The following is an 18550-nucleotide window of genomic DNA, read 5'->3' on the forward strand; positions in this document are numbered from 1 at the left end:
CAAACAATAATCCCAACCACATAAATCTTAAAATAATAATCACAACCTGATGTGGAAGGGGCCTCATGAAGTTAGATTACTTGAAAATTTGTGCATTAAGATTGAAAGAAGAGAAGGTTTATTACCTTCATGCTCTTCACATTTCCTCGAGTCTTGAAAATGGATCTGAATGGTGGTTCTAAAATGTCCACTATAATACTTAAATTTGTGGATATTCCTCTATCAAACAACAATCCCAACCATATAAATATTAAAACAATAGTCATAACCTGGTATATAAGGGGCATCTGTGATGAAGTTCGTTTACTTGAAAATTTGCACATTAAGATTAAATGAAGAGTAGATTTATTATCTCGATGCTTCTCACATTTCCTCAAGTCTTGAAAATGGACCCGACTGGTGGTTCCAAAATTTCGACTATAATACTTAAATCTATGGATCTTCATCTATCAAACAACAATCCTAACCCACATAAATCTTAAAGCAATAATCATAGCCCAGTCCCAATCTATTGGGCTGAAAGAAAGACTTGGTTTAGTCCCAATCTATGGTTGGTTGGTACGTGGAAGTCCCTGACTTGGTTAGCATTTGCATATGGTAATATGTGTTAATTCTTATTGAGATCAGTGAGCACATGTATTTGTTATTGTGTTGATTTTATGACTGGTTTTTCATGGTTTTATCATGGTTAAATGTTGATTACATGCAAGGTATATTCATCATTATGTGATGTGCTATTGTTATGGATTTAATAGATATATTTGAGTGCATGAGCTAATATGTGTTCGATGCAGCTAGCAAGAGAGGGTAGCAAGCTTTCTTGATGGTTCTTTGATCGAACTAATGATACAATAAACAAATATGCATTCATGACATGTAGGTGTTATGTTCACCAAGTGTTTGTTTAAATGATTTTCATGTATTTGATAAGTTGGAGCAAGAATGGAGTAAAAAACAATGAGTAATGGATCTTGTAGGTGATTATGGTGAATTATGTGTAGTTTTGGGCAGTTGGCCTGGAATTGGTCCTAAAAATCCAGATTAGGGTTTCTAGTCGCAACCTCTAAACTGGGAAATTTAGGTTGCAACTACACGGAGGAAGGCATGTGCGTACAACTAGAGCCTTCTCGACACATGCATGTGATTGGGTTGTGATCTCAGTTAAAAAGAATTTCCAACTCAGGGTTTGATCACCAAAGTTTTGTAGGCCCACTTCCATAACTAGAGCTTGGAGGTTGGATCACGTCATAATAACTCTCAGCTCATGTTTACTCTAGAGAACTTATAAAAGCGGGTAAATTTGGTGTGGGGTGTTACAGTTTGACCCGACAGGGAAAGAGGTGGGAACATCACAATCGAGGTTGAATGAGCTTCATCGGTCAAGGAAGGGCCTTGAGGACCCATGAAATATGATCGGCTTTTAAAGATCAAGTCCCTGTCTCCCTTGTTTTCGAAGAAAAAGGTGAAAATCCCTTTCCAGAAAAGGAGGAAGCGACCTCACCTTTGATTAGGGGTTTCCAGTTGTTTTCGATCCGCAGGAAAATAGTCTGGGGGAGGGCCAAAGTCCCATGAATTACCCACAAGCCCCCATTCAGATAACTAGAGGGCACGCGATCTGCCCTGAGAGGCATAGACTTCGACCTTTGGAATGTCATCGGGTTTCTTGACGAATTGAGATGGAGGAGCTTTTTGAAAATTTGTTCCATTGGACACCAAGGCACTAAAGGCAACAATTTCCTAGGCCAAGGGGGAGTCAGGGCTCAAATTGGTCATGGTTGACCGTTTGGATAGAAAAACATGTTGCAATTAGAAGAGGTTAGCTACGGGAGCACAACATATCAGGGAAAGAAAGGGCAGAGGAAAAGAAAACACGAAGGATAGGGAAAAGTGCAAAAGCGAGGAAGTTAGGGACTGAGAATAGAAAGTGGTCGAAAACAAGCAGAGGCAGACAGGTATACAAGCCTTTGATATGTCAGGGAGATGGTAGTGGGTAAGGCGCTTAGGCCTGCAGGGGCGTCGAGCAGAGCAACAAAGGCATCGAATGAATCCGAACATTGAATATTTTATTATACAACATTAAAATATTTTCTTCTTATATATAAATATATATGAAATTGATATCGACATAAATAAGTTAACATATATTTTCAAATAGTTTATTTAAATTTTGTGTTGAAATGTTTTTGAAAAGTAAAAGGTTTAAACATCTTAGTCATACACTTTTTACTTCTAATTATTTTATTGCTTTCTAAAGTTGATATGAATGTATATTAAGTTATGTATAAACCAAAATATTTTATTTATGACTCAGAGTGAGTGGAATATTTTTACCACATTAAGTTCTAATATCAACAAAGTATTGAGTGACAAAAGTGAGGTTGAGATTATTGATGTTTTATAATGATTTAAATTAAAACTAACTAAATATACATATTCATTTTTGTTTTTTATTATAGTCGATATTACTTTTCTATTTAAAAAAAAAAAAAATTAAAAAAAATAAAAATAAAAAAAAAATATATATATATATATATATATAGATATATATATTATTTTAAGAGGGACACTTCTCAACATTAGCAAGGGCATACTGGGTTGTAGAATGCGCCTCTTGATGCAAAAAGTATGGTAGGAATTATAATTTTTCGTTATTAAATGACCATCACCAGTTGTGGTGCCCATGCTCACAATAAATCTCACATTACCCAGATTAAAATAAATAAATATATATATGTGTGTGTGTGTGTGTGTGTGTGTGAGTTAGACAATATTTCTTAACTATGGAGATTCACCCCAATTTCCCATGGAAATTATCAACATGTAAAATATTTTTTTTACAATACTATGGATCAATACCATGACTTATCGATGCCACATACAATATAACATGTGTTGATATGACATTTTATTTAGTTAATTAATTTCAGAGAAATTAATTAAAAATGCATAATTAATTTGGAGATAAATCTTAACCTTTGATCTGTATATACTACTATGAATAATACATTATGTTCCATGAAGGTTACTTCTCTACCATCCATCTAATAGTTACTGATAATTAAATTAAAATTCTAGAAGGCCTATTCTAAAATAAACATGCCTATAGATATAATTATTTTGAAGATAAATTTCAACCCTTGATTGTTGTATACAAAGTGGGCTATTGTAGGGAAGGAACGGGGGTTGACATGATAGCTCCCCCAGCCCAGATGACATGATCCCAACAACCCCTCCTTCTCTCGTTATCTAATGGGCCCCACTAAGTGCCCCCTCCTCCTCCGCCACCCTCCTCCCCTACCCACACCCTCCACCACCCTCCCCTACCATGTTTTGCATTAATTGTCACCCATCAGTTTTCAAACATCGTCTTTCATGTTTTTACGTGCAATGGACCATCTCCTTGCCCTTTCCCCAATCTACCCACTCCACTCGACTCCTTCATTATCAACAGGCGAACAGAAGACAAAAAGGAACCCCAGCTCCACGTAGAATTGATCTCCGATAGCTCCCAAGCTCCCCTACTCTCCGACAACTCCCCATCTCCCCTGCCCTCTGACAGCTCCCCAACTTGAAACTAGTAATATTCTCGCTTATCCTTCTCCCCTGCTTTCGAAGATTAAGTTGTTAGCGTTGCCCAATTTTCCATTACTGTCAGTTTTCCCTGTTACATTTCACTCATACCGAACTCTAGGCATCCGCGTAATGAATGGGAATACCTCTAATTCGCCTTATTATAACAATATTATATGTGTTAAAATATATTGGATTACTGTTATGAAACCAGCTCACAAAAAGATAGAAAAGAGAGATCCACGCCTTATAATTCAGCCTCTTCGAGGGGGCAACCTCCTTTACATTACATAAATGAGCAATTCTTGGATGATTCAAATGACAAAACCTCCTTTCTATATATAGGAGTCTAAGGAGTCACAATATAACTCAGCCGACCTAACAATAATAGTATAAAGCCACAAAAATAACAATAGAGGGATTCTGGTTGGCGTGAACACTGCTAGTTAAGGTGGGGACGCCATGGAAATGATCTGCGACTGTAACACCTGCGGCGGCGATGGCCTGTACCACTACCGCTCTGTGGAGTTTATGCTCATCGTGAGTTATGAGGGCGAACAAACTCTGGAAGTCACGAGCGTAGATCTGGTAGGAGAAAACCCCGTTCCTGCTGAAGGCCGTGCCGTCAATGCGAAGGCCTCTGATCTCTCTGAACAAAAATCGAGCGGATTTGCACTGACGACAAGCAAAGGATCTGATCCCCTGCCCATCATCCGCTGCTGCAAGATAACTCTGAGGGCCAAGGTTAGATTTATCATACGATGGGGCCGTTTTCAAATGATCCATGGACTGGATCCTGCGCAGGGAGCGTTGGAAAAGAAGCCCTTTGGGATTAGAACTCAACCCGGGGGCGGAAAATCGTTAGAGATCGGCCTGATCTTCACAGGATCCGTCAGTTTGATAAGTGTCAGGCGTATCCCTTCTCAGTCGCTTCCTGCATGCAAAGACAAGGGACTGCATGAGGCAGATCTGACCCTGCTCACAAATGCATGGCCTCAACCCTGCAGATCCAGGCCGGATCTATCTGTTATCAGCAAGTTTAAGAACTCTCAAGAACCCAGGAGGCAGATCGGAGGACACCCGCATCGATTCAACAGAGGGCTCGCAGACCGCGATGTACAGAGTGGAGAACGTTCTAGCAGTAGCCCAGATCTGGAAGATTGCTTACCAGATCGGGCCAAATATTGCAGATCCGGGGTGGATCTAACCGATCTGCCCAGATTCAGGCAGAAGATAGGTGGAAACCTGCCAGATCCAGAAATCTCCGTAAAACTGGACTCAGACAAGGTAGACTCAGCGGATCTGAAGCAAATTTTTATCAGATCAACAGAAGGCAGAAACGTTTGTGTGCAGATCTGGAAATGGACGAGCGTATTGGACTTAAAAAAAGAGATCCAGGACAAACTGGGAATCCCAGTTGCATTACAAAATCTATTATTTTCAGGGCTTTGCTTACAGGATCAACACACACTCCAGCACTACAGGGTTGCAAAGGACTCAACCATCATTCTCAACCTGCGATTGCGAGGTGGATCCAAGGGGGCTTCCTCAAAACCTACAGGTACCTACCGCGACGCAGCTAAAGGGAAAGAACCTCTAAAAGGGAAAGAACCTACAGCTGCTAATGAACCCCCAGGGTAGTATATCGTGGATCAATCACCAGAGACCCCCTCTATCTCCTTGGACTTACCAGAGGTAAATTACATATTCTCAGATTTACAAAAAAATACTGTTATTTGCAGATTTAACGGCTTTTGGCCTAGAACTGATGCATTATACCAATGGATCCACACGGTTTGGACAAAAAACTGCCAAATACACCTATGCTCTAAGGGTTTCTTCATAGTAATTTTCCTCCTAGAAGAAGAAAGGGAAAAAATTCTCAATCAAGGGCCATGGTTCTGGGGCAGTGCTGGACTTTTTGTCACTCCATGGTTCCCGGAGTTTGATGCCAACACTATGGTGGTATCAAGGATGCCAGTATGGGTTAGGCTGCATAACCTCCCATTACATTTCTGGCACTCCAAGGCCTTAACAGCTATTGGGAATACACTCGGGAAAATGTTAAAGATTGATGCAGCGAGACACATAAAGGGAATCTTTACTTTTGCTAGAATATGTGTCGAGGTAGATCTCAGCCAAGGACTACCAGAAAGTATAATTCTGAATTTCAACAATTTACGGTGGAAACAATCCTTGGACTATGAGAATACAGCTTTCAGATGCAGGGGATGCCAACAAATAGGTCATCTGTACAATGCATGTAAAAGTCCCAACAAGAGCAAGCCACAACAAAGGAAGCCCAAAGGATGGCAGAATATAGATGACGTCGTAAAGAAGAGAGTTTCTGAAAAGAAAGCCCCTCCGATATCAGAAGACGAAGAAACAGAAGCTGAAGAGGACGATATCATCATAGAGGAAGTTGAAACAGAGAATCAGAAGGAAACCACATCAGACAACAAGGCTCCACAGCCTCACCCAAATCAGGCAGAAAGGATAAACGATGACCAGAACATGGGAGGGATAAAGCGGCACGACCAATCAGACACATCAGATTCAGACAAGGAATCAGGCTCGCAGAACGCTGAAACATAGTTAGTCATAGCCTCGATCGAGCCCACCCAAGGAGCGTGGCGCAAGGTTGAAAAGAAAAAAGGAAGAAAAACCGGAACACATGTAACTCAGGTTTTCTTGCTTTCTCTTTTTTTCCCTCTCTCTCTCTCTATTCTTTTCTTCTCATTATTTGCACGTTAGTTATGTAACGTTGCACCGGGTGCTATGGCACTTGTGCCCATTGGGCAGCTTATGGAAATGCATCATGCATCTGCAATTGTAACTTTTCATTTTTTAAATAAAAGGTTACAAATTTTTCCACTGGAAAAAAAAACAATAGAGGGATTCTATGGGGCACAGTAATAACAATATGGGGACAATAGGGGCACAACAATATTAATAAGGGATACAACTACAATAGTAATGGGGTAATCAGTAGTATTATAGGGACCCAACATGCCCCTCTCCTTCAAAAAAGTGTTGTCCTGAACGCTTTAGTAGTTCTGGATGCTTCTGTATAAAATTCTCATCCTCCCATGTGGAGTCTTCAGTGGATAAGTTCTTCCACTTGATAAGATACTTCGAAATTGATCGATTTCGTAACTATCGAGTTCTTGTTTCTGTGACTGCTTCTGGTTCCAATATAATTTTTCCTTCCTCATCAAGTTCTGGCAATATTGTTTGAACTGGGAGCTTGTTGCCTATAACCTTCTTTAAAAATGAAACATGGAAAACTGGGTGCAATCGGGAAGCTGCAGGAAGCTCCAATTTGTATGCCATAGTACCAATAATTTGCAACACCTTGTACGGACCATAATACTTCGGTGATAATTTATTATCCTTCTTAGCTTGCTTGAGGGACATTTTCTTATATGGTTGTAGCCGTAGGAATACCCAATCACCTACATCAAAACTTCTTTCGATGTCATGTTGATTTGCCTGTTGTTTCATTCTATTCTGTGCCAACACGAGGTTATCCTTTAAGAGTTGGAGGACATGTTGTTGATGTTCGATGTGATGTTCCACTGCTTGAACCTTAGAATTTTCTCTTAAATATGATGTGATGGATGGTGGTTGATATCCATAAAGTGCCATAAATGGGGTCATTTTTGTTGTTGTATGGAAGGAAGTGTTATACCACCATTCAGCCAGAGGCAACCATTTGACCCATTGTGTCTGTTTATCAGATACAAAGCAACGAAGATATCATTCCAAACATTTGTTTACTATCTCAGTTTGCCCATCAGATCGAGTATGATAAGATGAGCTATGAGCTAACTGAGTACCAAGACAAGAAAATAATTCTGTCCAAAAATTTCCAGTGAAAATGGGATCTCTGTCACTTACAATAATTTTTGGGTTTCCATGTAGCTTTTGAATTGCTTCCATAAATGCAGTAGAAACTGTACTGGCTTTAAATGGATGTGATAATGCACAAAAGTGTGCATACTTGGTAAATTTGTCAACTACCATCACGATGACACTCTTTCCCTCAGACTTGGGTAAACCTGTGATAAAATCCATTGAAACCTCCTCCCAACGTTGGCTTGGAATGGATAAAGGTTGTAATAGACCCGGTGTCTTAATTGTTTCAACTTTATTTTGTTGGCAAACCAAACATTCCGCCACAAACTTTTGAATATCTGATTTAAGGCCCTCCCAAAAAAATTCCTTCTTAACCCTGTGGTAAGTTTTTAAAAATCTTGAGTGCCCTCCTAAGGGAGAAGTGTGCAATTCCATAAGAATCTTTTGTTTTAGCCGGGAATTCTTACAGAGGTATAAGCGATCTTTGTACCATAACGAATCATTTTTCCAGCTAAATGTATCAGACGTACTGGAGTCTTGTCGTAACTTTCGAATAAGTGCACACACTTCTTCGTCATTCTTCCATTCCTCCCTTGCTTCATTTATCCAATCTGGTTGGATAATAGAAATGGCGCACAACAATGTTTCCACATCCTCATCCTTTCTTGAGAGTGCATCTGCCACCACATTTTGCTTTTCCTTTTTGTAGATGATTTCAAAGTCATAACCCAACATCTTTGTGACCCACTTTTGTTGCTCTTCAGAGGATAATCTTTGTTCTAAAAAGTATTTAAGGCTATCATGATCCGTTTTTACCTTGAAGTGTCTTCCCATTAGGTAGGGTCGCCATTTCCTAAGTGCATGGAGTATTGCCAACATTTCCTTCTCATAAATAGCTTTATGTAAAAACTTTCCCTTGATTGGACGACTTTCAAAAGCAATGGGTCTTTCATCTTGCATTAAAACAACACCAATTCCATTTCCTGAAGCATCACATTCCACAATAAAGGTTTTTGTGAAATCTGGTGTAGCTAAGACTGGTGCTTGGCACATTGCCTCCTTAAGATGGTCGAAGGCCTTTGTTGCTTCTGGAGTCCATGAAAATGCATCTTTCTTCAATAATGTTGTTAGAGGTGCTGCTATTCTTCCATAATTCTTAACAAACTTGCGATAATACCCTGTCAACCCGAGAAATCCTCGGAGATGCTTTATGGATGTGGGGATTTTCCATTCCTTAATGGCTTTAATTTTGCTAGGATCTACCTTATCTCCTTCATGAGATACAATATGACCCAGATATTCCACCTCTTGTACTCCAAAGAAACATTTGGATCTTTTTGCATATAATTGTTTCTCCTCCAATAATTGTAGCACCCTGTCAACATGTTCAACATGATCCTTCCAAGACTTGCTATAGATTAGTATATTATCAAAAAATACTAACACAAATTTTCTAAGGAATGGTTTGAAAATGGAATTCATCAAACCTTGAAATGTTGAAGGTGCATTGGTAAGGCCAAAAGGCATGACCAAAAATTCATAATGACCCTCATGAGTTCTAAATGTTGTTTTCAGAATGTTTTGAGTCTTCATTCTGATTTGATGATATCCTGAATGAAGATCCAACTTGGTGAAGTAAATTGATCCATGTAATTCATCCAGTAATTCATCAATGACTGCAATGGGAAACTTATCTTTAATAGTGAGCTTGTTGAGCTCCCTATAATCTGGACACATGCGCCATGATCCATCCTTCTTGTGCACCAATACTACTGGAGCAGAGAAAGAACTTTGACTCGGTTGAATTATACCAGCCTCTAGCATTTCTGCAACCATACGTTCAATTTCACTCTTTTGTACCTTGGAATGATTGTCCAAGACTTTTTGGAGATCTGGAGAAATAGATGATTCCAATGTGGAAACACTAGCAAACATAATTGTGCAATTACACCTCTTTGTTCCTTTTTTAGAAGCTTTGTCATACCGTTAGAGCTGATTATCTTTCCCGGTTTCCCTGCAATACCCCTTAATTCAACTTCCTTTCCTTCCACAGAAAATTTCATGAAAAGTTCTTGAAAATTAAAAGCTATTGTAGCCATTGGACTCCTAGTACAACATCAACACCTCCCATTGGAATGGAAAGCATTGGGCTAGTCAATACATATTCTCCCGTGGATAGCTTGATATTATGGCACTTTCCAGAGCAATTTATTGTTCCTCCATTTGCAACCATCACTTGACACTCTGGTGCTGGATATAAGAAGCAATTCAATTCTTTTGCTACCTTACAATGAATAAAATTGTGGGTACTTCCTGAATCAATCAACACTATTACCTTTTTCTTCTTGATTTGTCCTTCTATCTTGATGGTTTGAGGAGTGGTAATTCCTGCCAATGCATTACAAGATATGGTCGAATTCATTTCTTCTTTATCTAGGCTTTGTTCCTGGAGTATATCCTCTTCTTTTGACCTTTCTTGCTCCTTTTCTTCTTCCTCTTCACAATCTATGTAGAATAATTTCTTCTCAGCACACTTATGACCTTTAGTGTATTTGCTATCACAACTGTAACAAAGCCCTTTTGCTCTTTTTTCTTCCAATTGTTGTGGTGTGAACCTTATAGGTTGTGGAAGACTAGGGGCAACAACACTTCCATATTTATAGTTGTGAGTGGTATGCTTCCTGGTTGCCATAATTTTGCTTTCCATTTTTCTTGCTAACCTGAATGCCTTCTCTAATGAATCAGGTTCCCAAAGGCGAACATCATGTTGGATATTATCCTTTAAAGTCCCTATGAACATATCAATCCTATGCTCCTCTGGAATATTTTTTACTCTTATGTTCAATTTTTGGAACTCCTCAATGTGCTCCATTATTGAACCCTTTTGTTTGAGACTTATCAATTGGCTAAAAAAAGTGTTGCTTTTTGTATCCTCATAATGTGCTGTCAAGTCTTCCGTAAGAATTGCCCAAGTGATAATCTGTTTACGAGAGCAAAGCCATTGATACCATACAAAATGATTTGGTTCCAAATATAAAGTTGCAATACGTACCTTTTGTGTGTTTTGCATATTATTGAGATCGAAAAATTGCTCCATCTGTAATATCCATGTTGTGGGATCCTTGCCATCAAACTTCCTCATATCGATTTTTGGAATATGGTGGATCTTCGATCCAACATTAGAGTCTATGGAATCATGATTAACATTTCTTTTGTTCTCATCATGAGTTTCCTTTACTACCCTTTCACCATTAGTGACCATTTCTTGTAGCAACTTATTCATATTTATCTTCAATTCTTCCATCTTATCATCCATGCCATCAATTTTAGTGTCCATGCCATTCATCTTAGCTTCCATGCCATCCATCTTAGCTTCTACGTCTTTCTTTAAACAATCCATCTTAGCTTCTACACCTTTCTCTAAACCATCCATCTTAGCTTCTACATCTTTCCTTAAACCATCCATCTTAGATTCTGTTGCTTTTTGTGCAAGTGACACTTGTTGCACTTGGTCTCGTAATTTTGATATATCATGTTGCATTTCTTCCTCTTCTTCATAAGTCATGCTAGAGCTTTCAGGTTGCTTACTAGGTGTTTGCATTTTCTTTCCTCAGGGCATCAATTACCGATTCAAACTAATTTTTCAAACCAAGCTTATGCAAAAATTTAAAAAAAACTACACACCTTTTTTCACTTTGTAGAAGCTTGATATTGAATCTGATGTATCTCTACAATTTCGGATCATCCAGTTCTGAAATTGCGACCTGTAGTAGCCCTCTATGTCCTCTTTCCAATGCCACCAGTCTGATCCAAGTTGGATTCTCCAAGGAAGAGTTATGCACAATCTCCCAAGATGACCTGATTATAGGCTAGTTCAGTAGAGCGAACTTGTACGACGTGCCACGAGTCACTGTTTCGACCTTCGGATCTGAAAAAGACATACAAGAAACTACAGTTCGTCCTCTTTCTGTACCTTCTTACGAAATTTCAATCCGATGCTCAGAGAGAAAGTTATGACGATTTTCCCCAGGTCGCTTGTTTGGAATGTAATTCAGGAGTCTGCAAAAAGACCAAATTCCTCAGATCATATCTCCGCAAATATAGCGCAAAAAGCTCTGAAATTCGAACTCGAGATTCAACACAATTTCTCCTCAAATGGGTTTTTTTTCAGCTTATGAAACGTCGCCAAAAAAAAAAAAAAAAAAAAAAAAAAAAGAGAGAGAGAGAGAGAAAAGTAAAAGTTATAGCGAAAATGCCATGATGACATGTTTGGAGTAGCAAAACCCTAGAATCCAAAGCTCTGATACCAAATTTTATGAAACCGACTCACAAAAATATAGAATAGAGAGATCCACGCCTTATAATTCAGCCTCTTCAAGGGGGCAACCTCCTTTACGTTACATAAATGAGAAATTCTTGGATGATTCAAATGACAAAACCTCCTTTATATATATAGGAGTCTAACGAGTCACAATATAACCCAGCCGACCTAACAATAATAATATAAAGACACAAAAATTACAATAGAGGGATTCTATGGGGCACAATAATAACAATATGGGGACAATAGGGGCACAACAATATTAATAAGGGATACAACTACAATAGTAATGGGGTAATCACTAGTATTATAGAGACCCAACAATTACATTTTTTTATATGTCATTTGAATCATGAGTTAAAGAAATGTTAAAGAAAACCAGATTGCACATTTTTCCATTCCTTTTCCGCGTTGCACCTAGTAAGTTCTATCCCACCAATCTTAGGCATGAAAGGCCACAGCTTTATGCTCATCCAAGCTCCACTAAGCCAAAACCCAGTAACTTTTTCTATAAGGGAAATAACTTTGGACCTATCCCTAGATCATTTTTCCATCTAGAAATCATATCAGCCATAGAGAGAAAAAAAAAATATGCATCCCTTATGGATGCAATTTATGGTTTTATGAATTTCTTCAACTGGTAGAATTTGCTTCTAAGTTGGGGGCTTTTCTTGAATTTACAACTTGTAATAAGAAAATTAATTTGAACTTGTGCAACGTTGGAATGTTAGAGCAAAGAAATAAAAATCCCTTACCATTTTTGTTCTTTGTTAAGCAGCTAGCTCTTCAATAACTCTAGAAAATGATTTTTGTAGGCGCTCGAAAATGATTTTCCAGTGCCTACAACAATGCTAGAAAATGGTGACTCACTCAATGTTCTTGGCCCAGGAGGTGATTCACTCAATTAAACTCTCCCAATTAGAGGCCACAATTCTAAAAATCAATTTATCAGAAGCTTATGATTAGATCAGTTGGTCCTTATTATGTTGGCTTCTCCTAGGAATATGCATGAATCTTAATTTAGTTAATTGGATAATGGGGTGCATACAATCAGTCTCTTTCACAGTTTTGATCAATAGAGGCCCCTCCAATTTTTTCCAAGCATCACATGGCTTGAGATAGGGGTGCACCTTATCACCTTTTCTCTTTCTCTTGCTTGTGGATGGTCTCTACAAGCTAATTACATATGCAAAAGAAAAAAGATACTATGTGGTATAAAAATGTACTGATAAAAGATCTTATACACTTTTTTATTGATGACATCCTACTTTTTGACTTAGGGTCTCTTAATTATCTTAAGTCTTTAAGCACATTTGCCTATGTATGAGTAGGCCATGGGTCTAGTAATTAGTGATTAAAGTTCTTGTTTAATATCCAATTTTATTCCCGAGGGGCTAATGAATGAGTTAAGAATTCTCTTTCCTTTCCCTAGAAAGGATTAGGGTTTAGGTTTCAAATATTTAGTGTTTCACCTTAAACCTAACTATTATAAATTATTTGATTGGATCTGTATTTACAAAAAAATTGAAGCCCACATCTCATTATGGTCTTTTGGTACTCATTAATTATGCTCTAGAAAGTATTCATACATATTAGACTTATATTTTTTGTGTCCCAAAAGGTATTTTATCTAAATCTGCAAGAAGTGCTTCCATGATGTGTGAGTCATCTCCAATTTTTCCTTCCATACAACATTTTTCAACAATAACCTACTGCATAACTCTTCAACATGTTATAGCTAAACTAGATTGCATCCAACAACTCTGGAAAATGATTTCTGTAGGCATTGGAAAATGATTTTCTAGCACTCGTGTAGGCGCTGAAAAATCATTTTCTAACACCTACAACAATGCTAGAAAATGGTGATATTGAAGTGTCAATGCGAAGTTATAGTTTTCCTACCTTGAAAAAACATTATTATTTAAGTTAAGGGGTCAATAAAGTGCTTTTAGGTAACCATGTCTTAATGTCTTTTGGAGTCTAATGCTTCAAGTGAGTTGCATCACCCCTCACCAACACTAAGAGAAAAATGGCATATAGGAAGGAATTATATAGATATATTGATTAACTTAGAGTAGAGGGATAATAAAGAGTGATCATTTACAGTATCCACCAACTTGTTTGCAAATTTCACCAACTTGTTTGCAAAAATCACCAACTTGTTTGCAAATGACATGATAACTAACTACATTCTCCCTAGGAATTCCTACACAAGAATAACTTTAAAGTCATCCATATGCAATATGTTAAAGTCTGCAAGGCCCTTCCACTAGTCTAATTGTACATAAACTATGGATGCAACCCTATTTGTTTCCCTATCCTTAGTATTGAATACCTTAACTGAATTCTTAGGCGTGAAGTGGTTATCTGGCATCAAGCGGTTATCAGGTGTCGAGCGGTTATCAGGCGTTAAGTGGTTTTCGGGTTATCAGGCGTCAAGCGGTTTCCAGGTTATCGGGCGTCCTCAAAACCTGAAGTGGTTTATTAGAAATGTCTCCGATGCCACTCAACGATCAACACGTGGCTTCCGGAGGAGAGAGAATACGCCTTCATTGGGCGGGTATTCCTCCAGCTTCTTCTCCGCTCGATATTTCCCTCGGCCGTTGGATCTTGCAGACATATTTTAAGGGCTCTGATTTGTCAAGCTAGTCAGTGGGTCTGGGTACTCCCTCGCGAACCCGAAATCTTTATTTTATAGTCACTATTCACCTCCTCGGATCCACGCAAAGTTTGTTGGGTTAAGTTGTTTTTGTTCTGTTCTACCCCTTGACCGCTTGACCTTGGTCCAAGGTTTGTGTGGTGGTGGCAGATTGTTTTGTTCACGAGTAGTTGACTCTTTCCCCAAAGATTGAAGTGATTGCTAAGTCTTTAGCCCTCTTCCTCTTTGGGTGCGATGTATTTTATGTATCATATTTTGAGTGACAAGATAATAGAAGGACCGACTCTTGCTTTAACAAAAAAAGAATACCTTAACTAAAACATTAATCCACAGTCATCAGGTCACTTGACATGTCACTTAGTGGCTTGAAGTGCTCACTACCCAACTTAAAGAAGACCAAGTCCCCAACTAAAAACTCTACCTCCATTTTATCACGATCTACCCAATATTTCATCCTTTCTAAAACATTTTTCAACTAAATGTGAGTCATTTCCAATTTGTCCTTCCATCCCTCGATGAACCTTAAGGTTTATGGTTTCATGTCATAGTATGGTTGCAAAACTATGAGGAGTTACAATAATTACTATCCATTTTGCAACTCAAATGAACTATAACCCACTGAAAAACTCTTCAACATGTTATAGTTAAACTAGATTGCATCCAACAAATCTAGAAAATGATTGCTAATTTTCCAGTGCCTACAACAATGCCATAAAATGGTGATATTGAAGTGTTAGTGTGAAGCTATAACTTTACTACCTTGAAAAAACATTATTATTGAAGTTAAGGGGTCAATAAAGTTTTCTTGGTAATCCTTTTAAGCCTTCTTTGTTGTCTCCTTTAAAATATTCAAATGGCTCTCAGGTTATTGTGTTGGAATGTAAAGTTTCCAAATGATAAAAGTTTTTATGTGGTTTTAAGTGATCAGGAGCCTTCATCCTACATGGCAGTGCTTGCCCTTTTTGGCTTCTGTCATAGAGAAAAATCAAAAGTGAAGGATGACGTGTCTTTGAAATCAGGTCTAGTTTTCGACTCTCTCCCAACTCCCCAAGTTAGGAGGAAATCCCATCTCTCAAAAGCCCAATGGAAATTTGTGCTTGACATCAAGCATGGTAAGCAATCCATTAACTAAAGGACCCTTGGAGTAGGTAAATCCTTTCTCAAGGTTTCCCCGTGATGTTCCTATCCTTCAACACTCATGAAGTAAAGGGTGACTCCAAATTAAATGCCATCAAGCGACTCATTTGAACCCATAAACCAAGGATTGTGTCCTGCCACATGTCCCTCAAAGATCCAACTAGTCTTGTAAAGAGAGGACCTTCTAGGGGGGAACAAACATTAATTAAATGATGAGGTAAATGAAATCCATTGCATAGGAGTGACAACCTCTTAACTTGGAATCTCTTAATATATGACATCTAACAAAATCCATGGACCATTTATATTCTACCATTCTTAATCATAGAGAAGTATCAACAATTGTCCAAACTCAACCAAAGATACTCAATATCTAGGGAATCATGCCAAATAGAACAAGCCATGGCCCCTGGGGCTTGGCAAAAAATGAAATTAACTATTCAAGATAAAGTGAATGTAGAGACAAGTAAAGTAAACTAGCCATTCATATGAGAAAGGATGAGAAATTGATGGAAAGTCATATTAGTAAACCAACCATTGTGCAATCATTAATAAGAAAACAGCAATTCCTTCCAACACATAGAAAAACCAATATTTGAATAAAGACCCATTTAACCCTCACGACTTCCAAACATATGCACTTCCAGATATTCACCCTACCATTACTTTCCAGAATTTCATTTTCTATTATTTATGCTCTGTTTCTGAATACTACCATCAGGACATTTTATTTAAACATATAATTGTAACCATTGGATCAAGAGGGCATCAATAATTTTGTATTTTTATGTTTTCATTGAATAACATATCTTACACCTTCCATAGGTAAAATCATGGATGTATTGACTATGTATGCAACCCTAGTTGTTTCCCTATCCTTAGTATTGACTACTTTAACTGAAACATTAATCCACAGTCATAAGGCTACTTGACATGTCACTTAGCGGTTTGAGGTGCTCACTACCCAACTTAAATAAGACGAAGTCCCCAACTAAAAACTCTATGTCACTAACTATGTTATGTAACTATTAATATGATCATAACATAATTGCCACCTTAGAATTGTGATTTCAGATCTTGCATTTATGTTACTAATGTTAGATCAACTATGTTATGTTACGAATGTTAGATCATGCTAATAGTTGATAACTGACTAGGTCTCATAGTATGGTACATATATACAATAAAAGTAGGAGTACATGTATCATCAATGAATGAAATGAAAACATACAATATAACCATCATCATAATCTGATCAAGAGAGGAAAACGTGGGCCCTTCTGGTGTTGCCTATGCAAAGACAGTTCAGAATCGGTGGACCATCTATTTCCTACCTGCCCCATCACTGTTGACCTCTGGAACACTACTCTCTTGCACACCCCTTCAAAGAACTCATGGAGGGGTTGATATATCAGGGAGGTATGGACCACTTGGTGGACAACAACATCCCCGTCGAAAGCCAGGAACCTCCCCCTTCTCTTTTGCTGGGAAATATAGATTGCCTGAAACCGCCTCATCTTTCAAGATACTGCGCCCCACCGGCCCACCATCTCTGCCCGAATCATGACCGATTACAGTAACATTCATGAAGATGAAGAAAATACACCCCCCAGACATATCATTCTGGAAACCATAGATCACACCCAGCCTTGGGCATATTTTGATGGATCAGTGCAAGAAGCAGGATGTGGGGGTGGTGTCGTTCTTTACTTAACTGATTCCCATCACTATCATATACAAATGGGACTTGGAGGAGGCACGAATAATTATGCAGAACTCATCACAGCTAAACATCTCATACAGTTTGCTATTGAAAAACATTGCAGAAATTTACAAATGTTTGGGGACTCAAAAATTGTATGCAACTGGATAAATAAAACAACAACATGTCATGCTTATACTCTGAGGCACATATTGGATGAGGTCCATAGATACATTTCAATTTTTGACAGTTTTGTATGTCATCATATATACAGGGAACGAAACACACTTGCTGACCAACTTTCCAAAGAGGCAGCGGTCCGGCCACGCGACACTTGGATGATACAGGAACAAAGGGATGGGGATCACTACCAATATTATCATCGCCCTTTTATGGACCATGCTGCACAGGCACAACAGGAGCCCAATTCTATATGATGTGCTACTTTATTTACTGTTTACTTACTTTCTGCTTATATATTTTCAGCTACATGTACAAAAAATTACTCTCCGCGCAGAGTAAATTTAAATTTTGGAACAAAACAGGAACATATATGAAGATGAAAGTCTCCCTGCGTGGAGAACTTATATATTTCTAGTTTTTTTTTACTTGACAGGCTTACAGCCTCTTAAACTGCATATGCGCACAACATTTACAACATGTAATTTTCCTTAATTTTAATGAAAATTATGATTTTTTCCAAGGGGAAAAAAATATAACCATCATCATCATAGTATCTCATATACATGTACATCATAAGAGTATCATCTGTGAGCACAATAACAAAAACGCCAGGACGATATTCATTACTTTTATTTCTCTCTTCACACTCGGCTGAGGTGCCTCCCTAAATGTCTAAGTCCTTCTTTGGGTGAGGCGGAGTGAAATGGAACTGGGCTAAGAAAGGTGAATTAATAAAGGTACTTGTAGGTTTCTTTAGTCACTAAGGAGTATACAAAGTCGTCCAGTTGGAAGCCAAAGGAGGAGCATAGGTATGAGTCATCTACCATTGGGCCTATTTCTTTCAATTCCCTTTATCATATTATTTACTTTTTAGAATATTTTCTTTTCTACAGATCTTGCATTTAGTTAGATTGTACTTTATGTTATGTTTAGTTAGATGAATCCAATAACATCTCATATTTATTGGAAAGCAACTAAATGCATAAAGTGGCAAGAATATTTGAAGGGAAAAAGGGTTGCAATGTACGCATTGGTAAATTAGATATTTGGTAAAGTAGGCCTACTGCATAAATTGGAAACCAAGTGCATGAAAAACAAGTGTTTATCAAATCTGAATCGG

General features: G+C 38.1%; 1 pseudogene; it reads left to right on the forward strand.

The window, feature by feature from the left end:
- The first annotated feature begins 4032 nt into the window (after positions 1–4032).
- The window catches only part of LOC149158121 (putative alkaline/neutral invertase D), a 57538-nt pseudogene continuing 43020 nt past the window's right edge, over positions 4033–18550 (forward strand).

Source organism: Pinus tabuliformis, chromosome 5_2, assembly GCF_031772625.1.
Source record: "Pinus tabuliformis cultivar Carrire ecotype Pingquan chromosome 5_2, CPIR1, whole genome shotgun sequence".
Classification (NCBI taxonomy): domain Eukaryota; kingdom Viridiplantae; phylum Streptophyta; class Pinopsida; order Pinales; family Pinaceae; genus Pinus; species Pinus tabuliformis.